At 41.6% G+C, this 20,814-nt stretch overlaps 1 pseudogene; it reads left to right on the top strand.

Annotated features, from left to right (window-relative positions):
• Positions 1-1,428: 1,428 nt before the first annotated feature.
• LOC126204576 (5S ribosomal RNA) lies at positions 1,429-1,546 on the top strand (annotated as a pseudogene).
• Positions 1,547-20,814: the final 19,268 nt, after the last annotated feature.

Below are 20,814 nucleotides of genomic sequence, written 5' to 3'. Positions count from 1 at the left end.
CATGGCAAGCCGTTCCACAGGACTACATCCAGCATCTCTACGATCGTCTCGTCTCCATGGGAGAATAGCAGCCTGCATTGCTGCGAAAGGTGGATATACACTGTACTAGTTCCGACATTGTGCATGCTCTGTTGCCTGTGTCTATGTGCCTGTGGTTCTGTCAGTGTGATCATGTGATGTATCTGACCCCAGGAATGTGTCAATAAAGTTTCCCCTTCCTGGGACAATGAATTCACGGTGTTCTTATTTCAATTTCCAGGAGTGTATATCGCACACAAGGCATAAAAGGGCATTGCATTGGAGGAGCTATAATTCGTACTCAGGTGATTCATGTGAAAAGGTTTCCCAAGTGATTATGGCCGCATGACGAGAATTAACAGACTTTGAACGCGGAATGTTAGTAGCAACTAAAAGCATGGGACGTTCTAATTCGGAAATCGTTAGGGAATTCAATATTCCCCTAGCTGCAGTGTCAAGAGTGTGCCGAGAATACCAAATTTCGGGTATTACCTCTCACCATGGACGGCCTTGACTTAACGACAAAGAGCAGCGGCATTTGGGTTGGGTTGGGTTGTTTGGGGGGAAGAGACCAAACTGCGAGGTCATCGATCTCATCGGACTAGGGAAGGACGGGGAAGGAAGCCGGCCGTGCCCTTTCAAAGGAACCATCCCGGCATTTGCCTGGAGCGATTTAGGGAAAACCTAAATCAGAATGGCCGGACGCGGGATTGAACCGTCGTCCTCCCGAGCGGCATTTGTGTAGAGTTAACACACAAGCAACACTGCGAAAAATAACCACAGAAATCAAAGTACGACGTATCCAGTAGGACAGTGCGGCGAAATTTAGCATTAATGGGGTATGGCTGCCGACGACCAATGCGAGTACCTTTGCTAACAGCACGACATCGCCTGCAGCGCCTCTCCTGGGCTTGTGACCATATCGGTTGGACCCTTCATTATTGGAAAATTGTGTTCTGGTCAGATGAGTCCCGATTTCAGTTGGTAAGAGCTGACGGTAGGTTTCGAGTGTGGCGAAGATCCCACGAATCATTGGACCCAGGTTGTCAAACAAGGCACTGTGCAAGCTGGTGGTGGCTCCATAATAGTGTGGGCTGTGTTTACATAGAATGGACTGTATCCTCTGGTCCAAATGAACCGATCATTGATTGGAAATCGTTACGTTCGGCTACCTGGAGACCATTTGCAGTCATTCCCAAACAACAATGGATTTTTTAAGGGTGATAGTCCGCCTTGTTAACGGGCCACGGTTGTTCGCGGTTGGTTTGAAGAACATTTTGGGCAACTAGAGTGAATGGTTGCTCATCTAGAACGCCTGACAAGAATTCCGTCGAACATCTAGATGTGTTCGCCCGCAAAATCCTGCATCGACAACACTTTCGTAATTATGGACGGCTATAGAGGTAGCATGCCAACGACCTTGCCGCAGTGGTAACACCGGTTCCAGTCAGATCACCGAAGTTAAGCGCTGTCGGACTGGGCTAGCACTTGGATGGGTGACCATCTAGTCTGCCGAGCGCTGTTGGCAAGCGGGCAGCACTCAGCCCTTGTGAGTCACACTGAGGAGCTACTTGATTGAGAAGTAGCGGCTCCGCTCTCGTAAACTGACATACGGCCGGGAGAACGGTGTGCTGATCACATGCCCCTCCATATCCGCATCCGGTGACGCCCGTGGTCTGAGGATGACACGTCGGCAACGTTGAGTCTTCATGGTCTGTTCGGGAGGAGTTTAGTTTAGTTTAGTTTTTATACAGGTAGCATGGCTCAATATTTCTGCAGGGCACTTCGAGCGTCTTCTTCAGTCCACATCACATCGAGTTGCTGTATTATGCCGGGAAAAATCAGATCCAACACGACATTATGAGGTAACCCAAGACTTTTGTTACTAATAAAAAAAATTCTCAAATTCGAGATACTCATGTATTCGGAGGTAATAATACTGGATCTGGTCACTTCCTAATTACTTCTAAGACTGAAACTTCGCAAGATCGAGGAAACAAACAAATGTAAAGAGAACCCAAAGTCAAAACCTGAAATATATGGTTCATCTTCTATAGGAAGAAGGCATAAAGAACGTATATCAACAAAGACTCACACAGGAATTGCAAATGGTTGAAACTGAAGACAACATTGAAGAAGAATGGGAAAGATTAAAATCAATAATTCTGAGAATAACTAATGAGGTAAGAGGGAAAATTAAAGTATCAAAACGCGAAAAATGGTCTCAAAATATGAAACAAAATAATTAACAACGTTAAAGAAAATTGAAATGCTTTTAAGGCTGATTTAGAAACACGAACAAATGTGATCCTGGGAAATATAAAAACAGAAAAGAAGTAAATCAAAGAAAAAGTTACTGTGAGGAACCCTGCGAAAGATTCATTGCTAATGTTGATCATGACATTACCCGCCAGGGTAGCCGAGAGCGCTAACGCGCTGCTTCCTGGACTCGAGTAGGCGCGCCAGCTCCGGATCGAATCCGCCCGGCGGATTAACGACGAGGTCCGGTATGCTGGCCAGCCTGTATGTGGTTTTTAGGCTGTTTTCCACATCCCACTGGGTGAATACCTGGTTGGTCCCCAAGTTCCTCCTCAGTTACATGACTCACAGACATTTGAAAACGTTCACACTATTTCATGACTTACACTAGACGCAGACTGTTGGGGTACACTACTTCCGTCCCGGTGGGTTCGGGGTGGCGTCAGGAAGGGCATCCGGCCACCCTCTGCAATTAACACTGCCAAATCCGTCACGACCAAGCCGACCCCGCGTTGGAGCGGGACAAAGGCCCCGAGAAAGAAAGAATGTTGATCATGACATTCACAGAAGACGGAATACGGCATTTAAACTTACGAAGCGTATGAATGAAATTGAGAAAGATACTGCAAACACTAATATAATAACAGAAAATCAATGGTTACACCAACATAGAAATTTAAACTTTAGAAAGGGACGTTCGTGTAATTATAATATATTTATTATAAGATAAATTAATGGAAAACGTCGGGAATTGGCTTAGAAAAGTATTTAGCATTTATTGCTCATAAGAAAGCATTTGGTAAGGCAAAAATATTAGAAATTAAAGGTTTTCCTGAACAGCTTGTTAACACCATGAAGAATGGATATGTGAATACAAAAATAGTTCCAAGGTCGGTTCGAAAATGGCAGATAAAATTTTAATAAATCAAGGTGTTCCACACGGACTCAGTATATGACCCACTTTGTTTAATTTATTTGTTGACGACCTAGTTATGAAGTGGAAAAATGAGATACAATTACGAATTAAAATCGGATCTAGCTTACCATTAAACACTTATTATATGCTGATGACTAACTATACAAGAAACAGAAGATAATTTACGAATGCTAGTATGTGGAGTGAGCTATAAAACAATAGATTACTACTTAATCTATATGCAAATAAGACAAAGACAATGGCTTTCAAACGAAAGAATCCAGTCAGATCAAAAATAGTAATAAATGAGGAAATTTTGGAACAAGTATCTCACGTCAGTTATCTACGAGGTGATATTAGTGTTCAATACGACAAAGACATTGAGAATAAGGTTATTAAATATCAAGCTATCTGCAGAACAAGTGGAAGAACTTTGAGAAGAAAAACAAGAAAAGAAACACAAATTAAATTCTCTAAAGTTATGGGTTTACCTACTCTTGAATATGGTTCCGAATCATCGACAAAAAAAAAAAAAACCTCGTATGCAGGCAGCAGAGATGAAGTTCATGAGATAAGTAAAAGGCTGTAATAAAATAGATAAAGTACGGAATGAAACAATAAGATTTAAACATATTTTCAGTTAATGACAAGATAGAAGAGAATAGAACTAAACGAAAGAATTGTATTGACAGAATGACAGAAAACAGATTGCCGAAAAAGATTATGAATTAACAATTTGTCCATTTTATTCGGACTGTTGAGCTCCGTGGCCGCGGATAATGATATTTTACTATATAAATACAGCGCCCAGCCTCTTTCTTTAATGCGTTTTATTTATGACAATATGCATTTCGGGTTTGCACCTATCTTCAGCTGGCAAATTACATGTATCTTCAGTTTCTACAGTGGTACAATATCGACAGCAGTTTGGATGCTGCAGCTAGCATTCTCCTCTCCTTGTTTTTTCTTGGCTTTTCTTCTTTTTTGTAACAGCACAAACACTTTTTGTCACGTATTTTACACAGGCGCAGTGCGTTATCCGCCATGTTGTCGTCGCTGTGGCCGGAAAAAAATCCTGCAAGAATGGGACCAACGACGACTGAAGAGAATCGTTCAACGTGACAAAAGTGAAACCGTTCCTCAACTTGCTGCACAATTCAGTGCTGGGCAATCAACAACATGGCGGATAACGCAGTGCGGCTGTGTAAAATAGGTGACAAAAAGTGTTTGTGCTGTTACAAAAAAGAAGAAAAGCCAAGAAAAAACACGGAGAGGAGAATGTCAGTTGCAGCATCCAAACTGCTGTCGATATTGTACCACTGTAGAAACTGAAGATACATGTAATTTGCCAGCTGAAGATGGGTGCAAACCCGAATTGCATATTGGCATAAATAAAACGCATTAAAGAAAGTGGCTGGTCGCTGCATGTTTATAGTAAAAGATTATGAATTATTGGCCGGCTGGAAGGAGACAATTAGGTAGACCTCGTAGGAGGTGGATGGATGGATGAATGGTAGAAACTGGAAGAGGTGACTGCAGCACTTAATCCTTGGAAGCAGACGATGATGATGATGATGATGATGATGATGATGATGAACATGAACTTTTACATCCTGTATATTGACTTAACAAAAGATATTATGCAAAGGATGGATGCGCACCAACGGGCCGAACCTGTAGTCATAGGTTCCTGGAAAGAGTTACAACCAGGTCGAGGATATCTCACACACGATACGCTACACCTACGAAATTATGCAGGGCTTTCCTCGTCCCGCAGAAGTCAGGGGTGTGAGTGAGTAGTTCGATCCGGACAAAATCCCTATTGCCCGGAGCAGCTACCGTTTTGCTTATAGGGGATAGAAGGGCAACGCAGTAGTAAATTACTATTTTGTTCAATGCTGGACAACAACATTCAGAGATAAGTCCTACCGTCCAGAAACATTGTATCGGTATGGAATACAGAAGCCACATGTAAGCATAATTTTGGAACGCCTCTAACAATTTCAACTAAACTTGATACATATATAAATGTATAGAATGACATCATTCGGGCTGGGCTGTAATTGAAAGAATATTTTGTTAAGCACTACTATCTAGTTCAGAGCGTGTGTCTGTTATCAGGTCCTCCTACGTGCGTAACAAACCAGAATTAAACCGCAGTCAAAATACAGTGTAAGATAAAAAAAAAATAGCGTCGCACCTCGAAAGCATTAGAAGACTGTTACGGAAATCAGTAGATGTGGCGTACAAGTAAAAACAAACAAATTATTGCAATTTCAGAAGCACTGGATGATTTATTCAGGAAAATGAAAATGAAATTTAAAAAATGGAGACATAAAAATGTACTAATTATTATTACATTGATGAAATCGGTACATCTACAGACGAGGTTAGCCTTTTCACGGTAAGCCCCACGGTATATTATTTCGCATTCGGTTGTATGTGATCACATTCCATCAGTTCTCACCACCCCTCCACACCAATATGATTCTAAATGCATTCCTTAAGAGTGGAACCCTAGCTGAACGTCCTGCACTGTTTGTAACTCCCAAATATTTCGCCTTCGATCTTGATGATGTGATCCTATGCGATCACAGTGGAGCACCGTTTTTCGTTTGGTATCTATGGAGGAAATTAATGGTCTATTTTGAACATGTCTTGATGGCGACGATGTCCGTTTTGCGAAGGTAATACGTACACTGAAGCTCCAAAGAAACTGGTATAGGCACGCGTATTTAAATACAGAGATATGTAAACACGCTGGATACTGCGCTGCGGTCAGCAACAACTGAATAAGACAACAAGTGTCTGGCGCAGTTGTTAATTCGGTTGCTGCTGCTACAATGGCAGGTTATAAAGATTTAGTGAGTTTGAACGTGGTGCTATAGTCGGCGCAAGAGCGATGAGACACAGCATCTCCGAGGTAGCAATGAAGTAGGGATTTTCCCTTACGACCGTTTCACGTGTGTACCGTGAATACCAGGAATCCGATAAAAAATCAAATCTCCTACATCGCTGTGGTACGAAAAAAATCCTGCAAGAATGGGACCAACGACGACTGAAGAGAATCGTTCAACGTGACAGAAGTGAACTCTTCCTCAAATTAATGCACAATTCAATGCTGGGCATTCAACAAGTGTCAGCGTTCGAACCATTCAAAGAAACAACATCGATATTGGCTTTCGGAGCTGCAGGCTTGATGACTGTTCGACACAAAGCTTTACGCCTCGCCTGGGTCCGTCAACGCCGACATTGGACTGTTGGTGACTGGAAACATATTACCTGGTCGGACGAGTCTCGCTTCAAATTGTATCGAGCGGATGGACATATACGGATATGGAGACAACCCCTTGAATCCATGTACCCTGCATTTCAGCTGGTGGAGGCTCTGTATGATGTGGACCGTGTGCAGTTGGAGTAATATGGTACCCCTGATATGTCTAGATACAACTCTGACAGGTGACATGTACGTAAGCATCTATGAGCCGTGTGTGGCTCGTGTTCCCGCCATCATGTATTTTACACCCTGTTTTTAGCGTATTTCCACCTCACTACGTTACTTTAAATTACTACTGTCACTGAGTTGCCGTTTTGCCTGACCGTGAGCGGCGTTAGCAGCACGTATCGATATATCCCCTCTAGTAGTATCTTTGCTCGACTGCTATTACTTCCCCGTCGCTGTCTGTCGTAAGCCAGTTCGGATAGGAAGTTCGAGTCACGAGTTCGGGCTGCCAGTCGGTTGGAACGCTTCTGGAGCGCAGTCCGGACCTGCCAGTCGGGGAGTTGCAATGCGGCGCTAGTGCGGTCGGGTTGGGGCAGTGAGGTATGTGTCGACATGGCTCGCCCGACCACTGCCGCCACGCATCACTTGAGCTGGGCGACGGTCTTGGTGGATCGTCGGTCGGTCGTCCTACAGGACGACGCGTTTTGGTTCGCCGATCGTTCATGAGTCGGCTGTGTGTGCGCGCATCGACTCCCGATTTGTCTTCGTGCATGCTTAGTAACTGTTCGGTATCGTTCAGGTCTTCGTGCAAGTGTTTGTCAGGTTGTGTGTGTGTAGTTGGCGTTATTTTCACTGACGACTATTTAAGATGTCGGCGTTCTGATGGAGTCGGTCGGAATGTGCGAGGAGGAGAGTTGGCGGCGGAGTTCGGATCATGAGTTGGGCCCTGGCAGTCAGTTGCAACGCATCTGGAGCGCAGCCCGGGCCAGCCAGCCAGTCGCCGGCTTGCAGCAGCAGTGAGCTCTGCGTGGACATCACCCGCCCGACCGTTGCCGCAACGCATTACTTAAGCCGGGCCTGCCTATTGGTGCATTGTTGGTCGGTTGGTTGGTCCGAGGGCATCTCCGTGCGGCGAAATCGACTGGGCCGCTGGCGGTCTCTGCGCAGTGTCGGAGTCTGTCTGGAGCTGTCTGATCGGTACGAGCTTCGTCGCTCGCCGACCCAGGACGTGAAGGTTGAGTGATTTTGAGCATTACGTTGTTGGTTCCGGCGTTCCGGTTGTGGAGGTTTTCCTGTGAGCAACAACAAGTAAAGTTTTCCGAGATAGCCGCCGTCAGGTGGAATTGACTAAATTAATTTATCCATAGTCAAGTTCACCAGCGGAATAATTCTGCATTGTGGCCGTTAGTGTTCAGGTTAACTGCCCTGGTCGCTAAAGTAGTTTTAGGCAGTGTTTTTTCCTCACCTGTTGTGGCTGCCCAACATGGTGTGTAGTTTTGGGAGCTCAGTTCACATACGCGGTTGTTTGGGGATAGTGATATTTGTAATTTTTTGTTTTTTGGTGTGTGTGTGTGGGGGGGGGGGGGTGGGGGGAAGGCTTGAATTCTCGTGTACTCCATCGTGGCAAGCAAGCGGATGGTCGATCAGTCCGTGACTGTCCCTTGGTTGGGATCGCACGAATTACGTGTAGATGGACTTACCACCTGTCTCGACTAAGTGAACGATGGCAGACCGATTCCCTGGAGGCTTCTAAGTGCTGTTCACTTAATTTTTCTTTTGGCAGTGTTAATGTCGTTATAATTTAACTGTATTTTATATTTATAAATTGGGAAGGTTAGTTGTGGGCCTTCAGACCTGGGAACATGTTCCCAGAGTTTCCTTCAAGTCCAAACATTGTCGCCTTCTATTCTTGAAAGGTTATTGTAATTTCCTCTGAAAGATTTTACAAGCTATTGTGAGCCTTCCGCCATTGGTGTTGCAAAAAGGCAATTTTTAAACTCAATGCACTGTTTGTCGATTGTTGCAATATATAACTTTGCTGTCTTCAGCCATCATATTGCGTTTGTTTATCTCTTTCTGTGCACCTTGTGGACCATCAGCCCTATTAGCATCTTAAAACATTGTGACCTTCTGCCTTCAGTAATCATCATAGGATATTTGGAATTTTGAAGATTTAATCCGGCGGCCTTCTGCCGCTCCGCATGCTGATCTGATACATGTATACGATTTATCTTATTCGTAAATTTAACTGTGTGTAACGTCTTTTCAAAACTGAGCTTATTCTAAAGCATCTGTTTGGAGGCCTTCAGCCGCGAAGAAAATTTAATTCTTTCGAAAGTGTATTTCTGAACTTAATGATAATAAATTACAATGGTAAAATGAATCCGCCAGCTGGAGTGGCCGAGCGGTTCTAGGCGCTACAGTCTGGATTCGAACCTGCGGCCGTAGCAGCGACGCGGTTCTGGACTGAAGCTCCTAGAAACGCTCGGCCACAACGACTGGCAGCCAGTTGCCAATAGATAATATTTAACGAAACATGTTCATATACGAACAAGTTACACACAATATATATTTATCTATCTACCAGCTTAACCTGCCTTGGCGGAAGGAAGATAAATACTAAACTTTGGAAGGCGGTATGTGAACAACTCCCGGTAGTGGCCAGGTTCTTAAACACCGCCAGACGACCTGTCACTCCCCGCCAAGGCGCTGGCACAATCAAAAGTTTCTGCCCGAATCACAAAGACATTCCAGTAACTCTGAAACATAGAAAAATTTGGCAGAACCTTTGACTCGATATATGGGTTAGCGTGTAAAGGAACACGTTACACTACTGACAAAATCATAACTTTGACCTTAAGTATTTTACACATGAACAACTGTATTAATAGAGTGCAGGCTTTGAAAACTTAACATAAAATCATTTGATTACAAGAGAAACAAAGCGCTAATAAAATTTCTGAGAAAACATTCAAATAACGACCACCACTGAACTATGACAAATGAAATCTTCTACATCATCTGAAAGTTCGACTATGAAAGTCTCACCACGATAATAAAGTTTAAATGGCTCTGAGTGCGTCGGTCAACAAAACACAATTACGACCACTTACTTCATATCACGTACACAATACGAGGGAGTGGGTTCCACAGCTTCACCGCTTCACTTCACTTTTTGTTATCAACAAAGTCACAGAACTTGTATCTCCAAGCCGCCCATGTCGCCAAAACGCCCACCCAATTTTCACACTAAAACATTTAACAGTCATCACGCTCGTTCGGCAGCCGTTGATACTCTTCTCCCAGCGAATGTCACCAGATCTTGAGGGTTACCCGTTGAAGGCTATCAACCAACTCGCTTCTCCCGCCAACCAGGAAGATATGACACGCGAAAAGCAAAGATAGCTTAGCTCAACCACAATCGATCTCAACGATACATGAACAAACTAACACTGCCGCCAGCTCGCCACGGCTCAATATTATTTCCATTGCTATCAACGCGGCTAATAGTGAATAAGCCAGATTGATCAAGAGTATTATTCTTTATGAATTGTGTAAGCGCAAACATTGACCAAGGTATCGACCCTGTACGGTTCTCTACTTTGAATTATAGTTTTCTTTTAACATGCGCTTTTTTAATATTTTTCCCGATCACAAACACCACGATAGCCGAACATTATCTGAGGCATCAAAACGGTTCCTTTTGCGCAAAGCAAGGGCCATGAAACGCTATTCTTCTCAACTTGTTGCTAATTTACAATTGCCAGTCCCTGCTACAAGCGTACGACAGATTTTGTCAAATGATAAACAACTTGCATTTAAGACACAACTGCAGAAACTGACTGACACCCAAACATGAACAGACTAGATTTGAGTCTGCTGAAAGAAGTATATTGTGCAATTCAGAATGGGATAACGTGATCTTCAGTGATGAGAAGGAGTTTAATTTTGGTCGTCTGGATGGATTTCAATATTATTGGCATGCCTTGAAAACACAGTAACCAGTATGAATGAGCAGAAATTTTGGTGGTGGAAATGTTACGAATTATGCATCATTCTGCGCTAAAGGTAATTCACGCTTTGCTTGGCTGGACACTACAGTGAACAATAACATGTACACTGAGACGTTAGAGACAGAATCGATTAGAATGAATGAGGACCTAAGGAACGAAAGTGCAATGTATCAACAAGATAATGCGTCTCTGCACGTTTCTGCTTCAACCTAAAGTGGTTTGATGATAAAGATATTGATACCTTGCCCAGGTCTGGACGTAGCTCGGACATGAATCCCGTGAAAACCTCTGGGGAATACTTGCAAGGCGTGTTTAGAACAATGGCAGGCCGGTAGAGGCCGCAGAGAGCTGAAAAATGCGATGCGAGATGAATGGGCGACAATTGGCTGCAACAACTACAAACCCAAACTAAATCAATATCGGAGAGAATTTTTGAGGTAATGAGGTTCAAATGGTTCTGAGCACTATGGGACTCAACTGCTGAGGTCATTAGTCCCCTAGAACTTAGAACTAGTTAAACCTAACTAAGCTAAGGACATCACAAACATCCATGCCCGAGGCAGGATTCGAACCTGCGACCGTAGCGGTCTTGCGGTTCCAGACTGCAGCGCCTTTAACCGCACGGCCACTTCGGCCGGCAGGTAATGAGGAAAAGTGGAGGTTGGGAAAAGTACTAACAATGTAATAACACAAGAAGACAGTGAGTGCCTTTATACCATTTCCACCCAGGAAACGCAAACATCTCATTTTGTTACTCGTGTTATAAAGGGACTACGTAATTCCGATACGATTGCTTATGTATTATATGTATCTACTCCTTACACAACAAACTCTATAGATGTATTCTTCAGATACTGTACTGTTACTTTCGTAGGAACCCTGTTTTTAATCTGATTTCCACCGCTGTGTTAGGAATACAACATGATTATCTCTGATTAGCACAGTTGGCAATTTGGATAGTGGTCAGTACATTTATGACGTTTTAAGGCCAGTGACGGTGCCCTATCATGAAAGCCTTTGCGACGTTGTCTTTCAACAAGATAACAAGAGACCTCATGTTGGCACTGCTGACCTGACCTCCCTTGATACAGAGGGTGCCCGACTGTCGGTTAGCAAGTTCACCAGGTGTATCACCCACAGAAAATATCTGTTACGGGGTTGCGACAAATAGGCACGCCACCATTGGTCAACCACACCATCTGAACGATTGATGAACTAGTAGAGTCGAAGCAACACGGAATGGCGTACCCGCATCTGTCATGCAAACTTCGTTTCACTTTTCTCTTGATGCACAGCCGGCTAGAGCCGTTTTTGCTGCCAGAGCTGGCAGTTCAGTGTAATACGTTTCGTACGCTAATAGCCCTCAAATCGCCTAAAAATTTAAACATGTAGTCTTCCTGCTCCATTTTAGACCCAAACACGCAAAATTTAGTAGTTTGCTATCCTTGGCGTTAAAATTTTATTGGTCTCAATGTAGAGCTACTCATAGAATATAGTATGGCAGATATGCCTATGGTTATTCATTCTCGACACTCAGACACGAATTGGATAGATCAACAGTTTCACAATGATGTAGCTGATTCGGGTATTGAGTTACCAGGTGTAGATGTATGAAACCGGAATTTTCCTATAGATGGCATAAGCCGTCAGAGTAGGGCCCGTGAGAGCGCGTCTGTAACCCCATATTCTTCCTGTAACGGCTGACGAAGAATATCAGCACAGTGCAACCCAAGTTCCATTAATCGGTAACTGTTTCAAACCCGTTGACATGTCGAGTTTTGTACCTACTAACTACGGTTTGCAGACTATATTGGTTTCCTGTTGTCATTTCAAGAAAACTGCTGCAGAATCGCATCGAACGCTTGTCGAAGCTTTCAGTGAACATGCTCGTGGGAAAATACAGTTTTTTCGGGTGGTTAAAAAAATTCAAAAGTGGTGATGACGTGAGAAACGACGAGTGCGGGAAACCACCGATAAAGTCCGAAGACAAAGAATTGAAGGTCTTAATGGATAAAGATGATACTCAGACTCAACAGTAACTCACAGAACAACTGAATGTGACGGAGAAAGCCGTTTCTCTTCGGTTGGAAGCTGTGGGAAAAATGCTGAAAGCGGGAAAACGGGTTCCGCATGAACTGAATGAAAGACAACAAGCAAATCGAAAGACCACTTGTGAAATGCTGCTCGCCAGATACAAAAGAAAGTCGTTTTTCAATCGAATAGTGACAGGTGATGAAAAATGGATATACTTTGAGAATCGTAAGGGTCGTTAATTATGGGTGAAACTAGGCAAACAATCGACATCCACTGCAAGACGGCTTTGGAAAGAAGAATGCTCTGTGTTTGGTGGGTTCAGAAGGGTGTCATCTATTATGAGCTGCTAAAAACTAGTGAAACCTTTAACACTGATCGCTGCCAACAGCAAAAGATCGATTCATATCGAGCATATGGAAAAAGGCAACACAAAGTCGTATTGCTCCATGATAACGCCCCATCACACACAGCAAAACGGTCAGTGAAATGATCGAGGCATTCAATTGGGAGATACTAGGGCATGCGGCTTATTCTCCAGACTTGGCTCCGTGCGATTATCATCCGTTTGCATCACTGGGACACACTCTCCCTGAACAACGCTTCGATTCGGATGAAAATGTACGAAAATGGCTCGCTGATTGGTTTGCTTCAAAAGTAGATTTTTTTTTTTTTTGTGGCATTCATAGGCTGCCGGAAAGCTGGGAGAAAAGTATAAACAGCAATGGAGATTATTTTGAATAAACTATTGTTTATAAGTTTCACACAACAGACGTGTAATTATTGCAACCAAGTTTCATACTTCTCCACTTGGTAATACAGCCAGCAGAACCAGCTGGTACGCTATCTGATTAAAGGTATCTGACCGCCTATTCGTGCCCGCTGTTGGTCTTTATGGCAGCTTGGACTCTACTGCGGACACTTTAAACGATGGGTCTGAATGTGTGTTATTGAATGACACCCCATTCGTCTTTAAGAGCCGAAACGAGCGAAGGTAATGATTTTGCACGCTGTGATCTGGAGGAACATCGATATACTCACTCATCCAAAATGTGTCCCATTAGGTCCATGTCGGTAGCCTGGGCAGGACAGTACACTTCAGGAATGTTATTTTCCACAATCTATTGCCTCACATATGCTGCTTTAAGACAGGTTACAGAGTCATACTCTGTCGCCTCCGAACAGTTCCTCTACTGCACTAGTACACAGTGCCTTAAAACGTGTTCATATCCCTCTACATTAAGAGCAATAAGGAGACCTAAACTCGAAACACGTACTCATACCGCGACACTAGCTGCTCCGTATCCAGCTTAAGGCACTACACATGACAGAAGATCACGTTCTCCAGACATTCGCGAAACCCAAATCCTTCCATCCCATTGCAAGGTGATATAGCGCGATTCAACAGTCCAAATCAATCGTTTCCATTCATACACTGTCGAGTGGTGTCACTGTTTACACCACCGCAAGCGTCGCTTTGAACTGACTACAGAAATGTGTGGCTTACGGGAGCAACTCGTCCGTTGCACGCCATTCTTGTTAACTACCTTCGCACAGTAATTGTGCTAGCTGGACTGTTGCAAACACTTCGGAACTCCCAAATGATTCCATTCACTGCTTTCACTAGACGCTTTACAACCACCCTCCGCAGTGACAGTCTGCCCCTGACTGCCATTATATAAGGTCTTGAGGCGTTACCTCCTGTCTCGCAATGAGGGGATTGCTTTGATTTCTCAAAGAAGATGGGACATTAATTTTACAGTCTGTAAATGAAGCAATTGAGTTTAATATGACAGTGGTGACATGGAGGCAACCTACATTGAGTATGTTTGGTTTGTACTTAAATGGCACGCTGCAGTGCAGCATATCGAAGTTTGTATGATTCTGATGGCTAGAGTACTTTATTGTAGCCCATCGTATTTTTTCACTATCTTTTGCGTTGGGTCAGTCCAAGAGAAAGTTGGCAGGCGTCTTTCTTTGGAAACAGAAAGCGATCAGATCTGCGTAATTAACGCTATAAAATATTGAGTACAGCATAAAAATGAGTGGATTAGCGAAAGAACACCAACAATGTACGATCTTTAGTGTCCGAACAACCCGCTCCCCAACTCGCCTGTTTTTTCCCTGAAAGATACATAAATTAAATTACAATGGAATGAATACCCCTAGCTGCATACAGGCGTTGATATAAGTCAACGGAGACAGTTGAAAATGTGTGCCCCCGACCGGGACTCGAACCCGGGATCTCCTGTTTACATGGCAGACGTTCTATCCGTCTTTTTTTTTGTTGTTGTTGATCTTGAAACGTCCCCTTTGAACAATTATACATGACTGTCCTTAAACTGACACACAATATTTTTAGCGCAACGCAATCTGACTTTCAATAATCCCTACAAAAGAATGACCCTGACTAACATTAACCTATACCTTTCACATCTCACTTATCTCACAAAAATCTTCGTTACTCGAACTACTGCAATACAGCGAGCGCCACTACTGCCAGCTAAATAAAAGATTCAAACTACGGAAGGCACTAACTACTGACAGGCATAGTTAGCAAATGAAAGATTTTAATAGAGAACAAACAATGTATTTACCTTAATAGTGTTGAAAAATCATAATATACATAGCAGTTCATGACATCCAGTCTTACAAATTTCAAAACTCTGCCATTTCTCTCCCCACATCCACCACTGCTGGCGGCTCACCTCCAACTGTGCAACGCTACGGGCTGTTCACATCCCGCTGCCCAACACTACAATGGCAGACAACAATGCAAACTAGCCACAGACTGCACACAGCACAGCCAGTGATTTTCATACAGAGCGCTACGTAACGTTGCCAATAAGAAAACATAAACAGCCTACTTACATAGCCCCCATGCTCCCCACAAAAAAATTTTACAAATTGTTTTGGGCAGTGGCCAATAATCATTTGATAAAACTTTCCATAATTACAATAACGAAGATATCAAATGCACACACTTATTGATACAATGTTGGTCAAAAGCTAAAATTTTCTCACAGTCCATAAAGACAGTCCTAATCATTCATCACAGTAAAATTGCAGTAAAAGACAATGCACACAGAAGTAGTGGATTTCTATGCAGTCTTGAAGAAGTAGTGTTGTGCTTCCAACCGAAACACAGTGCTGACTCTTGACATGCTGACAGGTAATGGGCCACAACAAAGCAAACCCACCGCAGAGTCAGTCGAAGTTTTGAAGAATATTGGTAGGTAGGTCATCACAGAGTAGACGCACTGTAGTCCTGGTAGAGATTACGGTATTGGTGGGCCATCAAAGATGCAGATCCCCTATAGTCCTTGTAGAGATAATGGTATTGGTGGGCCATCAAACGTGCAGACCCACTGTAGTCCTTGTAGAAAAAATGGTACTGATAGGCCATCAAAGATGCAGACCCACTGTAGTCCTTGTAGAGACGGCCAGCAGCCATCTTTTGCGACTCTGCAGGTGCACAATCACCATCGAAGAGTCTTGCGGAGAGTACAGCAAGTCCATAGAACACCACTTGTCCACTCACAAAAAATTTGTTTGAAATGTCCTTAGAACCAGCAATGCTGTTATCCAGTCCGTTGCTGAATTATTAACACACGTGTAAACACTATCAGTCCCTACTTCTCACATATTGTCCATATACTATGACCAACAGAAACGTGTGCAGTGAAATGGAACTTACAAGTTAATAATATGATGGACTGGTGTCAATTACAATTTTATAACATAAGAATACAATTACAAAGGTACAAAATACATCATTAAAGAACATAACAATACAGATTACATTTGTAGTACAGGCTTTACAAAAGAATCGAAATAAGATATACATCAGTGTTACAGGAATTATGACATAAGTACATACATAAAAGATGAGAATAACTTTCGAAACATCAACTACACACATGAGCATTAAAACAGAACAGAGTAAATAATGTCTAAACATCTTTACAAAGAAAATAACATATTATCAGAAAAATTCTACAACATAACTCTTATTAGCTAAACACATGAAGACAGGAAAAACACAAATTCACATAGTGTAATAACACAAAAATACAGGACAGGGTTTGTTTTCAGTGTGACATTTGGTACTGCAGCCCAGCCCAAAACTTCATTCCATATATCTTTCCTCTTATTTCAACATTTGTTTCCACCAGAAAAATTCTATCCAAGCATGCTTTCTGTATTTATATGATCACACATTCCTTACCTCATTATTTATTTTCCATTATCTTAACTCATCATTTATTTTCAAGAAAATCCTACCTAAACCTGTTGTCCCTAAACCCTACTTCTTTGTTCATATCCTCTTTCAAAATACTTTTTTGGCCAAACCATATTCTTATAGCTTCTCAATGCATCTCTTCCAATTCATCACAACTTGTTCTCTTATATGGCCTACCCCATCTTAAGCTAACTTAAATCTACTGAGCTCAGATGCTAAACTAAGGGACGAGGCAATGCAGCAGCACAAAACCATTAACACAAACAGCAATGACAAAAAAATGCAAATTGGCAAAGCAAGTAGCATAAATTAGCAAAGCAAATGCAATATTACAACTAATATAAGCCAATGTGCAGCAACAAGAAAAATAAATCAGTAGTAAAACTGTCTTAACAGAGTAACGTAAAGTGAAATTTAGTAGCACTATGCCTGGCAAACAGCAGCAGGAAATGCAATAACTTATATCTAAACATGACATAGCTCAAGCAGAAAAAATATTACAGTAAAATGGCCATTTTTAATACCTATGTCACATCTTAACACTAGAGTGATGCATCACAAAAACTTACTCTGCAAGAAAGTTACCAAGTCATTAAAAAAATTATTTATGCAATTCCTGTGACGGGAAATGTCTATTTGTGCTCTCTTTTTTAAGGAAGTATATCATAAACGTATTCTTTACTGGTTCTGTTTACAGAAAATAGTGATATTAGTACATCTATTAAATTTTATAACAACCAATGCTGCAGTGCAGCTAGAAACTAGATATTAAAGAAAATGAGCAAATATGTACAAAGGAAGGCATGAAATATCATTCATTAGCCATATGGCATTTCATAAGGTAGTAAAAAAATCTCTCAACTAGAAAGACAGTAGTCATAATCAGGTGTATAGACATAAAAATATTTCTCGTCATTTCATTAGGCGTTTCAGTAAATATCATAAATTAAGAGCTCCACAGTGTTATCATATGTTTTCAAGTTTGAGCGTGTCGTATGTGCGATGCTTTCTACAAAGGAATGTAAATAGCGTGGATAATGGCCTCCCCCTTTTTTTTTCTTCTCCACCTGTGCCTCTGAAAGGCACACACTAATGGCTTTTTTCCAGGCGACTGTCGCACAGCTGGGTGCCCACGACTCATTACGTGAAGGTGGTCACTTAACTTTCTTACTGAAATATTTACGACAGCAGTTTGCATTACAGTGACAGTCTCATATAAAAAATTTCACAGATCAAGAATTTGCGTTGCAAATGTGTAGAAACAAAATCCTATGAATATAACAGTATTCAAAAAGTTTTCATCGGCATTGTGATACATTCACGCATTTACACACATTTCATAACTCTTAAAGTACGATTCTTGGTTTCCAACATCCTTTTCCACAAATCAGAGTCCCTAACTACTACTTATTATTCATATACGTATTCGTCGACACTTCTTCAATATTTCATCATAATAAATACGTAGCATTATCAAATTCATCATATATGGTAGAATCATCTTATTGATCATAAACATACCTCAACAGCATAATACACATCGTCGTCGTAATAACAACATCATAACACCTCAGTCAAATCTCAAAATCGTCGTAGCTTTCTGCAATAATGTCAAAACATAAAAAAATTCTGTGCTCATTTCAATAGTGTCATCTACCTCAAACGTACTTTAAAATCATGCTCCCTTACCAAATACATCATTCAAAGCTCTCATAGTATCACAATGGTTCCAAAAAAATATGAACAGTTCACAAAGTACAGACAAAATACAATTTCATAAGTGTGAAGTTACCCAACTGTGTAATTGCGTAAACATGTGTCACTGATGTAGTAAAAAAAAATGTTTATCTCTCAGTTAAATGATCAGATAGCTGTGTCATTTGTGTGTTAGAAAAATATGGTACCGATGTGTAAAGTTGTATAAGCAAATACCATATTAGCTAGGGCTCCTTGTGCTTGCCAAACACATGGTACAAAAAGTAAGCGTGTACCCCCCTGAGGATAAATGTAATTATATACTCAGGTGTTACAGATTACAGCAATGGAATGAAATGTATCACGGAAAACTTTCTTTGTAATTCAAAAATCTTGAAAAATAAATGGTTTAAGTACAAAATTAATCACTCAAATGCGTGTCCTGTAGCGCTAAATGTGCATCTTGCTGTGGAAGTGTGGAAGTGTCGTAGTTATTGTCCTCCGAAAGCTAAGTTCTGCAGAAGCCGATGTACTTACCTCATGATAAACAAAAGTGAAATGCTTTGCGTATAGATATCGTAGTTATTAGGTACAGTACCATGATCAAGAAAGTACTACACTGTAATGTATTGTTGTGCTACAAAAAAAAGGCTGTCTTATTGTAGCTATACCACAAAGTTACTATTAAACATGTTTTACTTTCCAGAAGAATTCAGAAAAACTGTGCAGATATAAAGCAACAATGTAAATTGTGTCACACATTAGTAGCGTCGTGATATAATTGTGTAGCTGTCAAAGAAACCAAATGATAAGTAATCTTTAATCCCACAGAAAGTACTTCAAATAAATAATGTCTTTTCAAGTAAACCAAAATGTTGCATGAAAATCTCATTAGCAGTGCCGGTATATGTTCTAAGTATGTAAGCCTTATAGTCGTTACATGATCGTGCAACTAACAAGCAAGAATGTACACACACAATAACACTGTGACATCTGTTCACTATAACAATGCATTCGTAATTTCTGTTTAAATAAGTTCTCTTGGTTCTTGATTGGATATTTAACTTCAAACATTGTTGCATGGTAACAGTTTCTAAGTCTGACAATGCATACTAGAAATGTGAAGTGAAAAGTTTTATGGCAGAGACAAAGTTAAAAAGCAGATTATCTTTCAATAAACGGTTTTACATGTAAAATGTGGTGTAAACCCTTACTCTTCCTAGTACGCAGACTTTCAGCTTCAGTGGAATTATCATGTGGTATATGGTACATCGGTAAAGAATGCTAAAATTTTTCACAAGGTTAGCGTCTATGTAATTTTTCCCTGAGCCAGCCAGCGCACGTGGCTGCCTGCAGTGTGAGTCATTGCCTGTCTCTTTGTTGGCGTGCGTCGTTATTGGGATTAGGAGACCTAACTTCTACAAATTCACCTTGTCGAGAGTGCCCTGCTCTGTTTGAATCCCACCAGTTCTGATGGAATTCAGGTCTGTCGTTTTGTCGGTAGTTTACATAGTTTCTTGTTTGTCAGTCATGTGGTGGAGAATTTCTCCCGGTATCGTAACTGCGCGCTGAAATGTTGCGTCTGAAGTTATTCTGTATCCCTTGATAATAATTGTTTTTGTTCCCATATTGTCTGTTTCTATGGTAATCTCTGTCAAATTCATTAATACGGAAATGCGACCTTTCTCTGTAACTATTATTACTCTGCCAGTAGTTGTCATACGGTTGGTGTCTGTTTTGGTCACGATTTGCGTTGTAAGAATAGACTTGTCATGTCCAGTTATTGTTTCTGTCGTCACGGAATTGTGACGGATGTGACCTGTAGTGATTGTTTTCCTGTTTTCGCATCCCGCGACTGTCTGAGTCAATTTCTAATTCTTGCAAGAGTCCCTGAAAAGCTGCAATGTCGTCTTTGCAACGTCCTGCCAAAATAATATTTCTTAAATGTTCAGGCAATTTCATTAAGCAAATGCGGATGAGTTCTGAAGGGCAGTATGGGTTTGAAAGATATTGATTCTTATGCAACATGTCTTCAAAATATTTGACAAGACTGGAAAATTCAGATTGTTCGAAGAGTTTCATCATCATGATGCTATGCTTTACTCGGTCTTGTGTAACTTGAGACCAATATGCTGAGGGGAAGGCATGATAAAATTCTCCTTCACTGTGACAATCGTGAATGACCGATCGCATTCTTTCAGCTGGTTCATTCTCTAAGTAGCCACACATAAATTCTAATATGTGCTCTAATGACCAGTTGGGAGGAAAACAATGAGAGAATTGATGGAGCCACGCTTGTGGATGAATGTCGTTGCCATAATTCTTAAATGTTTTAAATTTACATGTAGTAATGAACAGCTTATAGTCAAAATCGTCATGTCGGCGAGTCTCATATCGGTCACTGTTACGTCGTTTC

This window comes from Schistocerca nitens, chromosome 9 (genome assembly GCF_023898315.1).
Source record: "Schistocerca nitens isolate TAMUIC-IGC-003100 chromosome 9, iqSchNite1.1, whole genome shotgun sequence".
In the NCBI taxonomy this organism is placed as follows: Eukaryota; Metazoa; Arthropoda; class Insecta; order Orthoptera; family Acrididae; genus Schistocerca; species Schistocerca nitens.
Note: the sequence above shows the minus strand (reverse complement) of the source record. Positions and strands in the feature narration are given on the sequence as shown.